Raw genomic sequence first — 13465 nt, forward strand, 5'->3', positions numbered from 1 at the left:
AACAGGTCCTTAGTGAACATAATGAAGTATGTTCCCAGATGTTATGTTCCCAAATGAGGACACAAGATCTTAGGAGGAAAAAAAATGAGAGAAGCAGCTGTGCTTTGTTTCTACAGTTATGAGTATAGGGCCAACTGAGGTCTCCTGCTTTGAAGTTCAATGTTTTGTCACCCAATCCATCCCCTCCAGCCTCCTCCTTAAGTAGTGTTTGTATCCCCAATGGGGACATTCCCATAGGGCTTAAAATCTGGGACTCTCCACCTGAACTTCTCCAACTGAAGAAGCTCCTCGGATGAGAGGTGAAACGTCTTCAAGGAAACTTAAAGAAGTCCAGATGCTTTTCTTTCCAAGCTCCTTATACTGTTTGTGATTGAATAGTCTCAGTTTTCCACATGCATTCAAATGGTCACTGGAGGGTGCTGACACAATGAAACGTGTAGTCATTTTTAATGAGAGGATGGCCTTCTTTTAAAAGAATTCAGATTTGATTTGATAAGAACCTATTCATTTATGCACATATTAATAGTATAAACAAGTGCATAAGGAGATCAGACTTTGTGCTTTTAGTGGTATTAATTTAAAAAAATATATATATATATTTTTCAGTTTTGAATAGGCTTTTACATCATTAAGCATCGCGTCCTTCGATCAGAGCTTAGGTTCATAAAAGTCCTCTGCAGAAAGACCTTTGTTGTATCTCACGTACTGAAAGATTAATGTTCTTATTTCTTTCAGGATTTCAATATTTCAGGATTACAAACCATCAATGGTGTGCACGCTCCACTGAGGAGTAATTAAAGAGTGATTAAGAAGGACAGTCTGAGCTCTGAACACAGCGGCGCACTGAATTTTGAACAGAAAAAAGCGAATGAAGAATGTTTTTCAACTGCAACCCATCAATTATATATAACTTCATCTCCTTTGAGTCTACCTATTTAAACAGATTCTGTGTTTATTTGACACCCCGAGGCGTTTTGTATTACTGTGTGTGAAAGCGTGCACATGCACTGGGCCTTGTGTTTGGGATAGCACTGGTGTTAAAATTCATGAAAAAATATTTTCCTTGTGTTTACAAAGTTAGTTTCATGCCCGTAATTGACCCTGTTTCTAACACTGTAGGGAGATATTCTGTATTTTTCCATATTGTCTCGCTTATACACTGACCTTTGTTTGTCTCCCTGTTTTGTTGCCATGCAGGACGCTGTGAGAGAAGAGGAAAAAGACTTTTTCTCTTCATGCTTCCCATTGGGAGCTGCCTAACTAAACTTAATGTGTTAAACAAAGCAACAATGCAGCACAGACAAATTTAATATGGCATTTTCAGTGAGAGAAGTGCAAAGCACATCATTGAATATATTGCAATGCAAAACGTGGGAATGAGAATGGGCTGTGCAATGTGAAACTAAAGCCACAGCAACAAAACCAAAGAACACAACGCGCAATAAAACATAACATAAAACAACAAAACACACTTCAGGAAATAAAAACGTGCTGCTATGGATTAAGTGGGAGAATGGGGCGTCCACTAAATGCAGATTTGGTGTTTCAGTCCCCAGACTCACCTGCTAAAGTGTCACCGAGCAGATGCAGAGCACCGAGCTCCTTTTCATGGGCAGAAAAGTGAATTAAAAACATGCTGTGAAGTGTTTCGTGTAGCTGATGTTAAAGGACCTGCTGTATGTGTGCACACGGCTAGCAACATTCCCTTTGCAGATAAGATTTTCTTCATTTTCTGCATCAAAGCTCTGCAGCTCTCAGTGTCTGTGGGTGATTTTACCAACTGTGAGAGGCTAAAAGAGGAGAATCAAAGACTAAGAGAATATTTTATTCTCAATACAGTTTAGCACAGTTGTATACACCGATTTCCTGAATCTTTGCCCACAGTAGGCTCAAAACACAACGACAGAAAAACAAACAAACAAACAAACAAACAAAAAAAAAACCCCACAATATTTTTTTTCTTCTTTTCCAGAAAAATGCAGCTATTTGTACTTAAATTTAACATGGATGGAACTGAAGTTCCTCATGGCAGATTGATGTCATTTCCTCTGCCTATGCTAGTAGTCAGCAGTGTCCTTGCCTGAAGTTTAAACTATGTTTGAAAGCATGGAAAAAGGAGAGAATAAAGGGGACATTTTAGCAAAGGGGCATTCACATAATATATTTCTGGATATGCTTTTAAGATATAATGACATTGAAATGTCCATTTGAACCCTGAAAGCATGTTAGATTGAATTAGGACTGAGGAGATGGGCTGCATTATGCAGAGTTCTGCATGCACACTGAGAGCTGCACACGCCCTTTCAAGGGACCATGCAGAGCTGAAGAGGAAATAATCTTTAAGAGGCTTATAAACAATTAAATATTGTTGCTCGGGTTCCGCGGTGCTAAGAATTTTAAAGCAGTCCATAGTTTATAAAGTCTTCATTTTGAATGTCCTTTGATAAAACATTCCCTTGTGATTTCAATCTCCTCTTACATCTTTTCAAATTAGGCTCAACAGTCTTGCTGAGACACCAGTGAGTGAAACAGGAAATGGCTTTAAGCCATCATCGCAGACTTTTGTTGTTTCGATTCCAAAACAAGAAACGCTGCCCCATTTTTTTTTTTCCATGAAGTGGTGTGTTGTTGAGTTTAGAAAAAACAACAACAACAAAAGGGGCCCAGTTGTGACTCATTTTGTCAAAATGCTAAACACAAAGCAGAAAGGCAAACCGCACTGTTTTGCAAAACTGTTTTGTCTCAAGTATGTGTTAAAATTGCCTCGTTCTAAAATCTTTGTTGATCAAAAAGACACACACATACTGTCTCATGAAGAGGTTTTTCTGTCATCCAACAACACACTGATATACTTAACATATACACATATCATGTGCAGTAATAAATTGTGTGGGTGATTACAGACTTGATGAGTAATTAGGCTTACTGTGTCAAAACATTTAGCACAAGCCGGATAACATGCAGCGATTGTTCTTTAGGTGGAGCTGTTCTACACAAGCACAGTGCATTTGGTCACGGAAACATGTTAAAAACAAGAAGATAAGAAACTTGTGGCATGGCTGTTGGTGACAGATGGGCTAAGTATTTCAGACACTGCTGAGTCACTGGGATTTTCCCCACATAGCCATTTCTAAGGTTTACAGAGAATGGTCTGAGAAAAATATCCAGTGAGTTCTTTTGGCAAAATGCTTTATTGAGGTCAAAGTTTAGAGGAGAATGGACGGATAGCTTCAAGCTAATAGGACAGCAACAGTAACTAGGGTCAGAATTTGCTGTAAACAACATGAAGCATGGATCCATCCTCCCTTGTAACAGTTCAGGCTGGTGGCGGTGGTGTCATGGTGTGGGGAATATTTTCTTGCCACTCTTTGGAACTAACCTGAGCCTCATTTATATGCCAAAGCCTACCGTTGTATTGTTGCTGAAAAGCTCAGATCATCTCAGACAGGTTTCTTGAACATTACATTGAGTTCACTGTACTCAAATGGCCTCCTCAGCCACCAGATCTCAATCTAATAGAGCACATTTGGGATGTAAAATAACAGGAGAATCGCATTATGGATGTGCAGCTGACAAATCTGCAGCAACTGTGTGATATTCGCTAACATTTCCAAAGAATAGATCAGGGGTCTCCAACTCCTGGCCTCGAGGGCTGGTGTCCTGCAGATTTTAGATATAACTGTGAGTCAACACGCCTGAGTTACATGATTGGTTCGTTACCAGGCCTCTGGAGAACTTCAGGACATGTTGAGGAGGTCATTTAGCCATTTGAATCAGCTGTGTTGGACCAAGGACACATGTAAAACCTGCAGGACACCGGCACTCGAGGCCTGGAGTTGGAGACCCCGGAATAGATTTTTCAAGGCAGGACATTTTGTTTTCCTACAATGAGCATGGTTTCCAGGTAAGTTTATTTCCAGAACCAAACTTTACTGATACAGCAGGGGGCCCTAGGGAACAGGAAAAACCAAGGTAAATACCCAGATAAACACAGAGCTAGAAACAGGTGTGTGCCTGAATGTGATGCTGCATGTACTGCTGCAGCAATCTGGTGAACAGAGGGTGAATAAACCAGACCTTAAAAATTTCAGGTAAGTGGAGATTATCAACACCTGCTGTTGATCAAGATGCTCAACAGCAGGTGCCTGTTAAGAGAGCTGGCAATCCTGGCAGAACTTATCCCCTTGCAAGAAAATGCACACTGGGTAGAAGAAAACAGAAAAGCATGAAAGAAAATCAGATAGAGGGAGGGAAAGAGAGAATTTGCTGTCCAGCACTGAAAGCAAGAGGGAACATAACAAAAAGGGCCTCAGGTGATCAGCTGAGTCAGTGTCAGATGGGACTGAAGGCAAGTTTGAAAATGTGAAGATAAAAATCTTTGTGTGTGAGGTTAGTAAGGAATGAGAACACCATCTCTGACGTTATGTGGCTACAGCAGTGCTATCAGTCATCATGCATTGTGGTTACTTCAGTGCATGAGCATGCATGGGTTTGACAAAACAGAACAAAGCACAATAGAAAACCCATAACTCTTATTGAACTGTGCATCATAAATAAAATGAGGTTCTAAAAGTGCAATGCTAGATAGATCACTCACTGGGAACATTTTTCCATGCGAAACTGCACTTTTGTGTTGAGGCTATCAAAGCCTATTACACAAAGCAAAAGATGGCTTTCTGGTATTGAACAGCAACAGCAGTTTGTACAGTTATTTACCTGAAACCATAATCTACCTGAGCGCTAACCGCATTGGAGGTTCACAATCTCTTTCTAGAAGGCAACACTGTGAAAACGGCAACATAAAAAGCTATCAGTAGAAAAAATGCAAAAATATAGTTTCCCAGAAGTGTTTGATTGATAAATTCTGCAAAAGCTGATACAGCTGTTATCAGTTGTACTACACACACGCACAAACGTACATATTTACACCAAAACAGATAAGTGTGGTGGGAAAAACAAAAGACTTTTACAGCATGTTCTGCAAGCAACTGAGAGAAGCTAACCAACAACAACAGCTCTTTCTTTCCAAGCTATTATTATAAAAACTGTCTTCTTCATAGAAGATTTAAATTCATTCACTGTGCACGTACATGTGAGAGGATCAAGCTGCGCTCAGAACAGAGAACTGAGGTATTTTCTCTTCTGATGTCTCCCCGTTTTCTGCCAGGGGCTTTCCAAGAGGCATCTCGAATATTCACGATCATCCATCAATGCCTGAAAGGGTCAGAAACTAGTCACAGTCATTGAGAATCACACACTCGCAGACACACATACACACATTTAATTATTTCCTTTTTTTTTTTTTTTTTTTGCTCCTGGAGTTTTGTTTAATCACAGTTTTTCTATCACATCTTTCTCTGAGGCCTGTATAAGTCAAATGTAAGCGTGAGTCATAGGCAGCTCTTATGTTTGCAGGGGTGTGTGTGAAACATGTGGGGAACAAAAATTTAAATATGCTTCCGGAAAATAAATGTACCTCACTTTGAAGTCCTCTGAAGTGATAGAAAGGTGTTTGGTGCATGTGCATGTTTATATGTGTGTTTTAGTATGTGGTTAAGGGTTAAAGGCTTCCTGTAGTAGATATCTATGTGTCGGGGGGGGGGGTCCTATTTTCACTGCAGGGCAACCTGCACGTGGCGAATAAAGCCTTGATTGATTGATTGATTGATTGCATGCTAGAGGTCTACAGAAATGGATAATTGTTCTTAAGGACTTGTGTTTCACTGAAGTATGCACAATATTGTTCTTTTTTCACAGTTGCAAATACGAGAGAGAAAGGGGGGAGGGATAAACAATGCAAAACAGGTAATCACTACTAATCATGGTTCAGTGATGAATAGTTTGGGGATGGTTTGCTTAACCTAATGAGACAAAATTAGATGACAATAAATCATTTGCATATATATATTTTCCTGTTTTTAAGCTGAACCTGCTCTCACTTTGGCACATATGACCGGGTGCTCTGGTTGACAGCTGTTAACCATAGGCCGCAATCATTAACACAGCATTTTGGAGAAACAGGCCCAGCAAGTACACAAATAAAGTAATGCGGGAAGAACGCGCATGCGCAGTATAGCACAAACTGGAGGGCATACGTGCAACCAAGCAATGAGTATGTCATCAGTCATGTACTGCCTACAAAGCAATAATACTTCTTTAATTACACACACACACACACACACACACACACACACACACACACACACACACACACACACACACACACACACACACACACACACACACACACTCTGTGTCCTGTTCATGTGCTTTCTTTGTAGTTAAGGTTGTAAGACCGGGCAGACATAAAGGAATTGAAAAGCTTCTTGGGTAGTGATGCTAAACTCTTTATCTACATTGCATTTGCTGGAATGGAAAAGTTAAAAGTACTCAAAATTAATCATTAATCAATGGATCAGTATGTGATCTATCTAAACCCGATTGCCCTGAACTTCCCCTTGCTTACTTTCAGTCTGCAGTAGAGCGAAGTTTACTATAATATCTCATTTCACACATCAAAGCCGCAAAGAAGGAAATTACACATGCTTGACACAGTTGTCATAATTTCTTCCATCAGAATTATGCCCCACACATGATGGGTGCGTTTAGAACCTCAAGACCAATATTAAACTTGTACTTAGTTTAAACTTCCATTAGCTTGATAGGTTTATATAATATAACATTTGGAGCATCTTCAACACAGATACATTTATTTAGTGAAGGGAAAACTAAGTGAGAACACTTAATTATAATTATACTCAATTTAGTTGTTACAATTTGTTGCTGAAGGGAATCATTATATAGACTCCTCAAAAAAATAAAATAACATAACTAAACATAAAGAGCACCAAGCACTGCAGGATCCCTACAAAATGACCTCCAGACCATTGGTGTGAATGTCTCTGGCTGAACAATCAGAAGCTTCATGAGTGTGGCCTGAGGGGCTGGCATCCTCTAATGGGCCTTGTGCTCACTGCCTGGTATTGTGGAGCCTGACTGACATTTGCCATAGAAGACCAGAGTTGGCAGATCCACCAGTGGTGCCCTGTGCTTTCCACAGATTAGAGCAGTATGATCCCAAGGATATGTTACAGACATGAAAGGGTCTGGAGAAGCTGTGGAGCATCACCGGTTTGGTGGTGGGTCAGTGATGGTCTAGGGAGGCATGGCCATGGATGGGAAGCACAGACCTATACAGGCTAGACAGTGACACCCTGACTGCCATTACGTATGAAGGATGAAATCCTTGGACCCACTGTAAGACCTGACGTTGGTGCAGGGGTCCTGGGTTCCTCCTCGTACCTCGTCTCGTGTGAAAAAAGTACGCAGGCAGTTCTTAGCAATACAATAACTAACCGCTTCCTTTTCCCCTGCTGCTCTTTCTCAGATACAAATATAGCTGATCGTGAAGTTCAGTTCTCTTTCTCTCTCAGTCTGATGGTCATGATGTTTAGACTGAACCAAGCAGCACTTCTCATTCCGCTATTAGTGATGTGGCATGTCTTTGCAGGTACAGACATAATTATGTTCATCCTGTTATCGAAATTTGTCATTACCGATGACTATATTAATTGATTAACTCCTTTAAACTATAGGAATCACTAAAGACGACCGCAGAGCTTTGCTGGTGTCCAGAGGAGACTCCGTGACGCTGACTTGCAATATAAGACATAATAATGTGACCCTAGTCTCCTGGACCAACAGCAGATGTGTTTTTCAATATTCCAATGTGCTGAATCGCACCCATTCAAATTTCTCTTTTCATAGACTGAAAATAAGTCGTGAGTTTCCTACAAAGCTAATTATTTTTAGTGCTCAGCCTGAAGATCCAGGACTTTATACATGTAGCATAACAGACAGAAGTGGCATATACAGCATTACATGGAGTTTAACTGTGTCTGAGCACCCCAAAGGTAGGTAGAACAAAACACAGAGCTAATCACTTCTAGTAAAGGTCAAACAAGCACTTGAAATTAATTTACTGCTGATTTTATACAGATTCCGCTTCATCGAAGTATTTTCTATACATACTCCCATCTGCAATTGGAATCATTCTATGTGGCATCACACTAGCTGTCTTTATCTGTGGGTGAGTAAAACCTTTTAACTACTTAATTGTAAGAATGAATACATGAATGTAATCGAGGATAGTTCTGAATAATCAGTACTGCTTAAGACTGGTTAGACTGATTCGATCAATAATCTCACACGCTTTGTAACATTTTGTCTTTTTTTCCCACTTTACACCAAATTAGAAATGATCATTTTTTTTATGTTGACCAGACCGTTTAGTCTCAGTTATATGTTCAGCTTTTGAAATATATTTGAAGGTTGCACCGTATTAGATAAAAGACAGAACTGGAGTGTAGTTTGGTGTTCATTAACTAAATCAGCCATCAGAGCCTTTTGATGATGTATCTTTCTATGGAGCAGAGACCGAAAGAGCTCAGAATCCATAGGTTCAGAATCAAATATTCAAATATCTGATATCTATTGTTGTAAATCAAAGTTTGGTAACTAATCCAACAAAATATGAGTCATGCAACAGGAAAGACTGCACTGTTGAATGCTGAATACATGCAAGGATTATCAGCGAGGACAAGAACTCACAGTTTATAAGTCCACAGGAGACAGAGGCAGGTACAGAACACATTATGAGAGGAAACCACAAAGGTAGGGAATGCAGGAAGTGAAAGATGAGAAATGAGAGAGAATGATGAGTACAAAATAAAACAGGAACAGAAATAATGCAAGAAAACGGAACAAAACATGCAGCCTAAAGTTTCTGCAGGGTTCTCACAAGTACTCTTTGGTGGCAGTGACTTCAGTTTTACTGAGAAAAGCATTTCCATACAACAAACTGCATTCAGACACATTTATGCTTTTTAAAAATCTGATATACTCCATCCAAGGGAGGCTTGTAGGCCCGTTTAGCTTTTGGTATTTTGTGCATGATGACCTGATGAGGACATTCAGGGAACTCGGGACTAAACAAATAACATGGAAATTAATAGACCTACCTGCACCTACCTGAGCCACAGCTAAAGAAAATCTTGAGAACACAAAGACATTAATCTGTTGTCATAACAGAGGTGCTAGAGCACGCGCATTTGTCCTGCTTATAGACATTTTGGTGGCACAAGGGGTGAGCTATACTGGGCAGATAGTTTTAATGTTGTGATTGAACAGTATTTATCAGATTTATGATGTTAAAAAATTATTACTTAATTTCTCACATTGGCAAATGTTTTGTGTTTATTGCATGCTTTGTGTTTCTTACAGTAGGATGTGCAAATTGTGATGAAGACACTGAATCAGGATCTGGTCCAGGATCAGTTTCCTCCCCAGTCAGGAGAAGAGGTCAGAAGATGGTCACTCACATGTCTCAGCCTTTATTTTCTATTTTAGAACCTGCACTGATTTTTATTTTTCTCTTTTTGTCTTTGTAGGCAGTTCTTCCTCAACCACAGGGTGGCGCTGTTTGTTGTGAAAATAAAAAGCAGAGGCATCACTATATGGAGAGGGTGAATACAATCTATGATAATGTCTAAGCAGATTAACAATCCACACAAAAAGTTTTAATGAAGGGGATTTTAAGGGGGCACCATCAGAGGGAGGACAACGGTGCTACTATAGCCAATAGAACAAATCCCTCTGCTTACACGAAGCAGCCAATTAGAAGAAGGTTTGTATTAAAGAACACGAGAAGGGAACTAAACATGTTGTTTCAGAGACAGGATGAACTGCAGGTCTACCAAATAAATAGGGATGACATGAAACTGTGAATCAGAACAAGTCGACTCCAAGTGTAACTTAAATGTTCAAGAATTTTCCTTAAAGTTTTCACGTTATGACAATAATGTATTCTCAGCTCAAGCTCGTTAATGTTTTTTCCATCTAGGTCTTCATTATAAGCTTGTTCCAGAGTGATTGTGTATATTTTTTTTTTATAGCGTGCGTGTGTGTGTGTGTGTGTGTGTGTGTGTGTGTGTGTGTGTGTGTGTGTGTGTGTGTGTGTGTGAGTGTTATTCCATCTGTAAACAAAATAACTTGAAAGAAATTCTGATAAAACCTTCACGAGTGGGGTCATGTTAACGATCCTTTAACATTTTGATTATGTCCACTGAGGCCTTCAAGGTCAACTTAATGATGATTCTTACAAGTGTAATACGGAGCTGTTTAAAACTTTGTTTATTGCTACCATTGGTTGTGTTGACAACATATAAAGGATATGAGTGAAATAGGGTCAAACTTTCATAAAAGTACTATCCCCTTAAATGTAAAAACTGCTCCCTTGGTGGAGGTTTGTGCTCCCGGAACACTTGTTGTAATAGTTATATATTACATAATGTTTTGTTTATAACTAGTTTATATCGAATTATTGTTTAAATATTATATTGATTATGATTTAATTTGTCATGTGCTTAAACTTCATGCATCGTTAAATGAACTGCTTTTTTGTCCCCTGCAAGTAACCACTTCCTGTTCTTGGCATCACCTTGAAAAGCACACGTAGAAGTGAAGCTTCACTTTGTCTGTCTGTAATCATGTTTGATCCAGATCAATCAGACATTCTCTTTAATTCATGCTTAGCTGTGTGCCATGTCCTCACAGGTACAGCACAAGTTTTTGATGCACATTTTCCGAGTTTAGTAACAGAATTTGTTTTCATTGAAAGCACACGGTGCACACTGTGCTTTGCCTGTGAGGTAGGAGAAAGGTGATTAGAGCTCGATCTGCAGCCACACAATACGATTAAAGAACTTCCTCTGTCTTTAGTGTACCTGATGCTGTAGTGGACTTGTTTCTGAGAATAATAACAAACACTGTGATCTATTGATAAAATGAACATTAATTGGAATCGATTACAACACCTAGTAGAAGAAAAATGACATGTTTATATTTAGCATACCTGTGATTCACGATGAGGCTATAATAACTAAAATATACTGATAGTGTTTTTCTCCAACACCTTTGAAAAGTGTGAATTTCCTGTTTGTACTCTTTCTTTGCAGTGTGAGACCCTGTGTGTGGGCATAAATAAAGGAAACGAGAAGCACCTTCTGTACTGCTAGACCCTTGTTCTGCATGTGTGGTGGATAGACAAAAGTCATTTTTGTATGTCATGCAGGCTGTTACTCATAACACATAGTTTCCTAATTAGTGAGTCATTTTGGGATCTGATTAGACTTTTCAAACGGGTTCAGTTATTTATTAGGTTTTGCATTATCTAACACCATTTCCATTGAACATATAAGGTTTTTAAAAACATTTTCTTTCCTCACTTTAAACCTGCAGTAGAGCAGAATGCACGATAAGGTGTCATTTTCCACAGCAAGGCCACAAAGATGGAAATCATACGTTGAAGAGTGTTACGCACGCACGCACGCACACACGCACACTTGCATTCAAACACATATACAATGTTTAACATTATTTTGAAAATCTAGAAAACCTCAGTTTTATTGCGAATATACAACTTAACTGACCACTATTAGCTGGCCACTTTATTAGGTACACCTTGTTAGTATCAGATTAGATGGTAATTTTTGTTTCAGAGCTAATCTAATTCTTCATGGCAACAGGGGTGATGGGCTTTTGGTTGAACATGATAGCATATTTGTGCGGATTTGTAAGCTCCTTGATGTGACTTTACCATCCCACCACATCCTAAAAGTGCTCTGGTCAACAGACATGCTAACTGTTCAGTTCAGTTTCAGTTTCAGTTTTATTTGTCATATGCAAGTTAGCACAGGGTCAACATCGCAATGAAATGTATTTGACGAGCAGAAGACAGTCACTCAGTAGAATGGTACAGTAGAAAAAAATAAAATAAATTAATAAAAAATAAATAGAAAAATAGTAAAGAGCAAAATATTAATAAAATGTAGTAAAGGAAAAGGATTTTCAGTTAACTGACTAAATATATATATATATGTGTGTATATATATATAAATATATGTACACACTAGTGATTAACTAAAGAAAATCTTAAATAGGAATGGGGGGGGGGGGGGGGCAGATGGGATATTGCACAGAAATAAGCAGCAGTACAAACTAAACAGTACAAAAGTTTTTGTTTTTTATGGCAGTTGTTACAGTATTGCACTTTTTTAAAAATATAAATATCAATAAAGTGGAGTGACCAGTGCAGATTAAACAGAGTACTTGTGAAGCTGCAGGGTAGCTTCTGAGTGCGTCCTGTGGAGTTGTTGTGTGTGTTTAAGTGTTGTGGTGTCGTATGGCTTGATGGTAGAAACTGTTTTTAAGTCTTGTAGTCCGAGCCGACAGGCTCCTGTAACGTCTGCCAGATGGTAACAAGGAGAAGAGCTGATGTGCTGGGTGGCTGTCGTCCTTGATGATGCTGTGTGCTTTATGGAGGCATCGCTGAAGATAAATGTCCTGAATGGCAGGAAGTCTCAAATGCCCTTCACAGGAAGCTCCACAAGAAGCTGTGGAGGGCATTTGGTACCTTGAACACATTTTCATGTTTAAAAAAAAAGTTTGACAAGATTTGGACTTGGTGCGTTACCCTGCTGGAAGCCAGCACCAGAAATTGGGTACGCTGTGGTCATAAAGGGGTGGACAAAAAATACTCATCTTGGCTGTGGACATTTCGCTCAGTTTTTACAAAGACCCTCCCACCATTACAACACCAGCAGCCTTCCTCAGCCAACTGCTGATAAAGGCAGCACGGATCCACCATGTTATAGCCACCACCATAAAGTATCCATTATTATTTGGATATAACAGCAATAGAGACTCATCAGGAAACATTTCACCAATCTTTGGATGCCCAGCTGTGGTGAGCCAGTACTAACTGTTGCCTCAGTTTCCTGTTCTTAGTTAACAGGAGTGAAAACTGGTGTGATCTGTAGCCCATCTACTTCAAAGTTTGACATATCATGTGCTCAGAGATGCTCTTCTGCATAACTCAGCTGTAATCAACGGTTATTTGAGTTACTGTTTCCGTCCCATCAGCTTATAGCAATGTGGCTATTCACCTCAGACCTGTGGGACACAGCTTTCTTAATTTCACACACTAAGTTTATGAAATTTGTTTTTGTTTTTCAAATGCATTACCAAAAAAACAAACAAACAACATACAAAAACCATAAAAACAAAAAAGTTTGAGGTGGTAACCAGAGTGTCAATAGTGGGACAATATGTGTGATTGTGTAAAGAGACTTATGTCACTGACATCACCAGGGTTTCTAATGAAACAGTTTTTAATTCAGTTATCAAACAAAGCTTAAGGGGAGCATTATACACAGCAAGAGGAGGTGTGTTTGACTCTTGCAACTGTGGTTTTACACTCTACATTTAACACCTGAAAGGTGTTGCTAAGGTTTAGCTATTGTGCTCTGAAAACATTCACATTCTCACCAGAACCCGTGCACCATAAAAATCATCGTTATCATCAAATCCTCACAGTGAAGGACAGAAAAAAAATCTCTTGTGTTTA

The sequence above is a fragment of the Astatotilapia calliptera genome, chromosome 16 (genome assembly GCF_900246225.1).
Source record: "Astatotilapia calliptera chromosome 16, fAstCal1.2, whole genome shotgun sequence".
Taxonomy (NCBI): Eukaryota; Metazoa; Chordata; class Actinopteri; order Cichliformes; family Cichlidae; genus Astatotilapia; species Astatotilapia calliptera.